General features: G+C 40.4%; 1 long non-coding RNA gene across 1 annotated transcript; it reads left to right on the top strand.

Moving 5' to 3' along the window:
- Positions 1–3,762: 3,762 nt before the first annotated feature.
- On the top strand, positions 3,763–4,502 carry LOC129762976 (uncharacterized). The gene is made up of 3 exons (XR_008740766.1): positions 3,763–3,885; positions 3,951–4,218; positions 4,283–4,502. It is a non-coding gene; the product is annotated as an uncharacterized LOC129762976 (long non-coding RNA).
- The last annotated feature ends 2,350 nt before the right edge of the window (positions 4,503–6,852 follow it).

Below are 6,852 nucleotides of genomic sequence, written 5' to 3'. Positions count from 1 at the left end.
CCGAACCGAAGCTGCTCTGTTCTTGATGAGTGTTTTGTGATTGTCGTGAGCAGCTTTGCAAGCCAACTCGAGCACTCCGACGGTCGAAACTCTATAATCGCTGTTAGGTATACTGGTGCTCCGGCACCAATCTGTTCGGCCTAGTTACCCTCGCGGAGCAATCAGTGAATGCGACCAACAGGGAACTGGAGACCTGCACGGTTCGAGTGAGACTTTGTCTTTCCCTTAACTTGTCCTCCTTTGTTACGTCCACACGTCCACGTTGCAGCTTGTTTGCTTATTATGATGTGATGCGATGCGATGTTAAACGATTTCCGTACAACCACACTGGTTTACGGTTTGAAAGAAAATGAGCGATACACGCTCACAGGATAGAGACAAATCGGCAGACTCAGCCAAAAGGGCGAGTCCAACGAGACGAACGAATGAGCGTTAAAAGGGAGCGATGGTAAAAAAATACATTCATTACGATTTGTTCGCTCGTTGGATTCACATGCAGGCTAAAAAGGGTCCTTTTCAGAATCACAAAATTATCTTTAATCTAAAGAGTTTATTGTTTGGTTATCACTCGATATCCCCATCTTGTTCGGCTAAAGATGGGGTTATCACTCGATATCCCCATCTTGTTCGGCTAAAGCTTCCTGTTTAACGATTGCGTTTGCCACAGCTTTCACAGTTGGGAAATTTCTTCCCATCCTGCTTATGACATGTTGTACAGTAAATTACATTTAACGCGACGTGTCGAAGCACCACTCAGTGTCGCATTCGAGGCGATTTTAACCTGTAATTGAAAATTTGCGATGACAGTGGTACAGTGTCGACTTTCAATGTGGGGTCATAATTTGGATCTCTATGTTTACAAAAATGTCCAACTAAATATGTCGCATTACATGTCCGTCCAATTAGCTAAATGTCGAACTAATTGTAAATTACTGTACTTTCAATCTGGAAACAATTTAAGAATTGATGAAAATTGAATAATCAGGAAAGTCCCCAACTATCAATAAGCTCAGAACAACTGCCAAATTCACATACTCATCAGATCCTGGCAAACAATTCATGAAAAAATCAATTTGTGTTTTATTATTATTTTGGATATTATTTTAGAAAGCATTGAACTGTTTTTCGTAAACTCTTTTTTGAAAGGTTCAATGGCCCTGACAAGCGCCTTGTTTTATGGAATGGTTCCAATTTAGAAAACTTTGTACTCGTGGTTTTGAAAAAATCCATTTCGAACGCCCTCGATGCCGCCTTGTTCTGGATGTGTTGTGATGCGAACTGATGTGGTGTACGGTTTGAATGAGAATGATCGTTACGGAAGGAAGGAATTATTATAGAGACTTTAAAGTTTTTCAGTTCATTCGCCTCTAGCCTTGAGAAAGGCCCTTTGAAAAGCCAACTCTACTCTACTCCAACACTACCACCTCCACCCTCTTGCCTTGAGAAAGGCACTCGATTCCTCGCCGTCCAGCTCGTCCAGCAACGATGATGTCCAGTCGGTGTCCACACAAAAGAATGATCGTTACGGCATCGGAGCGGGGATTTTAAAGCAGACTGGCTGGCTCGAGAATTACGCATGTGTGAGACTGCGACCAATGTTTCGTTCATTTTTGTTCTTTTGACGTAGGACTACGTCTAACCGGAAGATATAGGGGGTGAAATGGAAATCTAGGCACTGAACAAGTAGGAAAAAATGCAAGATTTGGAACGCTTATAACTCGAGCATTTCTCAATAGATCGCAAAGGTTTTTGCATCAATTGATAGGAAATATATCTACGCATCTATCATAACGAATAACATTTCATTTTTCTTGAGATAAATAATTGAATAATTGTGAAATATCAAGCATTCTCAAAATTCACTATGTGCCCATTTTTGATTGGTCCATTTTGTGCTCCTCAAATCGTACCGACCAAAACGGGCAACCAGAGCAGCAGCGAAATAGAATGAAGCACGATTGGAAAGGAAAAAGAAAAAAATTAACGAAACATTGGTCGCAGTCTCACACATGCGTAATTCTCGAGCCAGCCAGTCAGCTTAAAAATCCCCGCTCCGCTGCCGTAACGATCATTCTCATTCAAACCGTACACCACATCGGTTCGCATCACAACACATCAACAAACCAACCCAAGCACCCATGTCTGGACATGGTAAAGGAGGAAAAGTGAAGGGAAAGGCAAAATCCCGCTCGAACCGTGTTGATATGGAGTTCCCCGCAAGGGTAGCTAGGCCGAGCGCGTTAGTACCAGTGCACCAGTCCACCTAGCCGCCGTTATATAGTTTCGGCCGCCGAAGTGATCGAGTTGGCTGGTAAAGCTGCTCGCGACGATAAGAAAAACCGCATTCAGAACAGAACACATCAAGACAACAACAGGCAGTTGCAGCGAGTGGCGAGTGGCAAACGCAATCGCAAAACGGCAGCAGGTAGCAGAAGAAAAAAGTTTGTTCTTTTTACAATCTGCTTTGGTGGCAAATCCAGAACAAGGCGGCATCGAGGGCGTTCGAAATGGTTTTTTTTTCAAAACCACGAGTACTAAGTTTTCTAAATTGGAACCATTTCATAAAACAAGGCGCTTTTCAGGGCCATTAAACCTTCCAAAAAAGAGTTTAGGAAATAAAGTTCAATGCGTTCTAAAACATTATCCAAAATAATAATAAAACACAAATTGATGTTTTCATAATTTGTTTGCCAGGATCTGATGAGTATGTGAATTTGGCAGTAGTTCTGAGCTTATTGATAGTTGGGGACTTTCAAGATTATTCAATTTTCACCAACTCATAAATTGTTTCCAGATTGAAAGTACAGTAATTTACAATTAGTTCGACATTTAGCTAATTGGACGGACATGTAATGCGACTTATTTAGTTGGGCATTTTTGTAAACATAGAGATCCAAATTATGACCGCACATTGAAAGTCGACACTGTACCACTGTAATCGCAAATGTTCAATTACAGGTTCAAATCGCCTCCAATGCGACACTGAGTGGCGCTTCGGTACGTTGCATTGAATGTAATTTACTGTAAAATATGTCACAAGCTGGATGGGAAGAAATTTTCCAACTGTGAAAGCTGAGGCGAGTGGCAAATGCAATCGCTAAACAGAAAGGTTTAGCCGAACAAGATGGGGATATCGAGTGACAACAAAACAATAAACTCTTTAGATTGAAGATAATTTTGTGATCCTGAAAAGGACCCTTTTTAGCCTGCATGTGAATCCAACGAGCGAACAAATCGTAATGAATGTATTTTTTGGCCATCGCTCCCTTTTAACGCTCATTCGTTCGTCTCGTTGGACTCGCCCCTCTGGCTGAGTCTGCCGATTTGTCACTATCCTGTGAGTGTGTACCGCTAGAGTATAAAACACGCGGACCCCAAAAAAATATCTTATTTTCTTTCAAACCGTAAACCCGTGTGGTTGTACGGCATCGGCATCGTGGACGTAACAAAGGAGGACAAGTTAAGGGAAAGGCAAAGTCTCACTCGAACCGTGCAGGTCTCCAGTTCTCTGTTGGTCGCATTCACTGATTGCTCCGCAAGGGTAACTAGGCCGAACGGATTGGTGCCGGAGCACCAGTATACCTAACAGCGATTATAGAGTTTCGGCCGTCGGAGTGCTCGAGTTGGCTTGCAAAGCTGCCCAGTTCCAAACATAATCGAGCAGTCATTGGCCCGATGTCGACCGAAACGAAGTAACATGCTACAAAAGTGCTGAAATCTACCACCGCCTTACCCCCCGCAGGCAGCACTGTCTATATTTGAACTATAATTGTATGCAATTTTTTGGTACTGAGCGAAACGGCATCACTGTAGAGATTACTTTTTCTCTTTCTCTCTAAATTGTCATTCAAAACATAACAGAGAATGACTCGAGAACTAAATTTTGTAAGTAAGGATAATTTTGATATTTAATTATAAAATATAAATGATGTTTCCTTGATTAATTTCAGTAACAAATTCAACAACACGGAGACAAAATACAGGCGAATTTGTGATGAACGCAGCTAGTCTTTGTTGATATATCGCGTCAAAGGAAGGAAAGCAGCAGCAACAGCAGAAATGTATAAATGAAAATGAATGAATAGCGGTGATCTGAATGGAATGAAAACGGAGTTTGCAGCTTCGGTAAAGTATTGTTTTTGGGATCAGACCAAAGCGCTCATCTCACCATAATCACCAACAACAACTTCAACACGAACGTAACCAATTTGAATACCCGTAAGTATGACTGGTTTTAATTTTTACTTATGATATGAATTTTGATCTCTTAATTTCATTTCAGAATAAAAAACTCATCCATCTCAACATTCATGATTTCCCACGAAGTTAGGTGTGTCTGCTAGAGAGAACGAAAGGGACAAAAATAATTGAGCCGACTGCGATTCCGATGAAGAAATTTGTAGCTGTCGGGAGTTTACTGATGACGGTATAATCGCTGCGAATAGTATACATCAACAGTGCACAATTGTATGAATTTATTATAAATAAATATTTGTAAACAACGCAAATTTTTATTTTTTGACGTAGGACTACGTCTAACCGGAAGATATAGGGGGTGAAATGGAAATCTAGGCACTGAACAAGTACGAAAAAATGCAAGATTTGGAACGCTTATAACTCGAGCATTTCTCAATAGATCGCAAAAGTTTTTGCATCAATTGATAGGAAATATATCTACGCATCTATCATAACGAATAACATTTCATTTTTCTTGAGATAAATAATTGAATAATTGTGAAATATCAAGCATTCTCAAAATTCACTATGTGCCCATTTTTGATTGGTCCATTTTGTGCTCCTCAAATCGTACCGACCAAAACGGGCAACCAGAGCAGCAGCGAAATAGAATGAAGCACGATTGGAAAGGAAAAAGAAAAAAAAACCATTTCGAACGCCCTCGATGCCGCCTTGTTCTGGATTTGCCACCAAAGCAGTTTGTATAAACAAACTTTTGACGTAGGACTACGTCTTTCATTTCTATACCGGGGTGTAAAATCAAAGTTTCGAAAACGAAAGCGTTACGCCGGAGACCGAGATTTTGATCGTTAATAGCTCCTAAACAACTGAACGAAATGGTATGATAAACACTTCATTCGATAGATAAAATGTCTACGCGTTCTATACTTGTTACCTTCTGATCCAAAAACTTGTTTCAATAGTCTTAAAATTGCTTTCAAAACAGGCTATTGAAATCACCAATCGGTATATAAGCGAGCGCCGCTCGGAAATCCACTCAGTTCTAATTGAACAGCGATTGGAGCATGTTGTCGCTGTTGCGGTGAAGCTCTTTATTTATCATGAAAGCGTGGATGAACGGTGTCACCAAGAGCCTGTTTGTGCACCCTAGGCCAGAAGGGAATCTATCAGGAGGAGAGTGATGCCACAAACGGTTCCCTGGGAAGACATCGCTACACACACATACACGCGCGGCTATTAACAGGTGGTTATCGAGTTGGCATTAACCACTGGTGGGCTTCCAGTATCGAGGAAAATGTGGAAATATCTAATCGTTACTGAGAATAATCTGCCAGTTCCTCTGGGAATTTTCAAAATATATTCATGTGAAAGAGTTTAATTGAATGTTTTCTATCCATGTAACACTGTGACCAAATACATTTGGTTTTGTGGTTTTTCAATCAATCGCAATTAACAGGATAGCTTCAGAAGATTATTCTTCCCCATCAGTAGGATATTTCCGTATCCAATATTGTATGCGCCCGCAATCGATTATTGCTCAGTCGCCGAAAGTTCCGAGCTCAGAGAGTTCATTCCCCTCTAGTTTGCCTTCCAAATTGCCATCGTAAACCACACCTTCTCTCGATTCAATCACACACAAAAAGCATACTTAAGCGATATTCTGGTGGTGAGACACATTCATTTTTCGTGAGGACATCGACAAGACAACATCGTTGCCTAACGTGCTGGAGGAGGTGGACGGCGAAGGATCGACACATACACGCGCAGAACTCTTTCCGTTAGGATGCCATTCAGCATCGAGAAAGTTCCGGAAAGATCTAATCATTGCTGGAAAATAATCTGCCAGTTCCTTTGGGAATTTTCGAAATATATTCATGTGAAAGAGTTTAATTGAATGTTTTCTATCCATGTTACACTGTGACCAAATATGTTTCAACCAAGTGCTATTAACAGGTGGTTATCGAGTTGGCATTAACCACTGGTGGGCTTCCAGTATCGAGGAAAATGTGGAAATATCTAATCGTTACTGAAAATAATCTGCCAGTTCCTCTGGGAATTTTCAAAATATATTCATGTGAAAGAGTTTAATTGAATGTTTTCTATCCATGTAACACTGTGACCAAATATGTTTCAATCAAGTGCTATTAACAGGTGGTTATCGAGTTGGCATTAACCACTGGTGGGCTTCCAGTATCGAGGAAAATGTGGAAATATCTAATCGTTACTGAAAATAATCTGCCAGTTCCTCTGGGAATTTTCAAAATAAATTCATGTGAAAGAGTTTAATTGAATGTTTTCTATCCATGTAACACTGTGACCAAATATGTTTCAATCAAGTGCTATTAACAGGTGGTTATCGAGTTGGCATTAACCACTGGTGGGCTTCCAGTATCGAGGAAAATGTGGAAATAACTAATCGTTACTGAAAATAATCTGCCAGTTCCTCTGGGAATTTTCAAAATATATTCATGTGAAAGAGTTTAATTGAATGTTTTCTATCCATGTTACAGTGTGACCAAATATGTTTCAATCAAGTGCTATTAACAGGTGGTTATCGAGTTGGTATTAACCACTGGTGGGCTTCCAGTATCGAGGAAAATGTGGAAATAACTAATCGTTACTGAAAATAATCTGCCAATCTCTGGGAATTTTCAA

This window comes from Toxorhynchites rutilus, chromosome 1 (genome assembly GCF_029784135.1).
Source record: "Toxorhynchites rutilus septentrionalis strain SRP chromosome 1, ASM2978413v1, whole genome shotgun sequence".
In the NCBI taxonomy this organism is placed as follows: Eukaryota; Metazoa; Arthropoda; class Insecta; order Diptera; family Culicidae; genus Toxorhynchites; species Toxorhynchites rutilus.
Note: the sequence above shows the minus strand (reverse complement) of the source record. Positions and strands in the feature narration are given on the sequence as shown.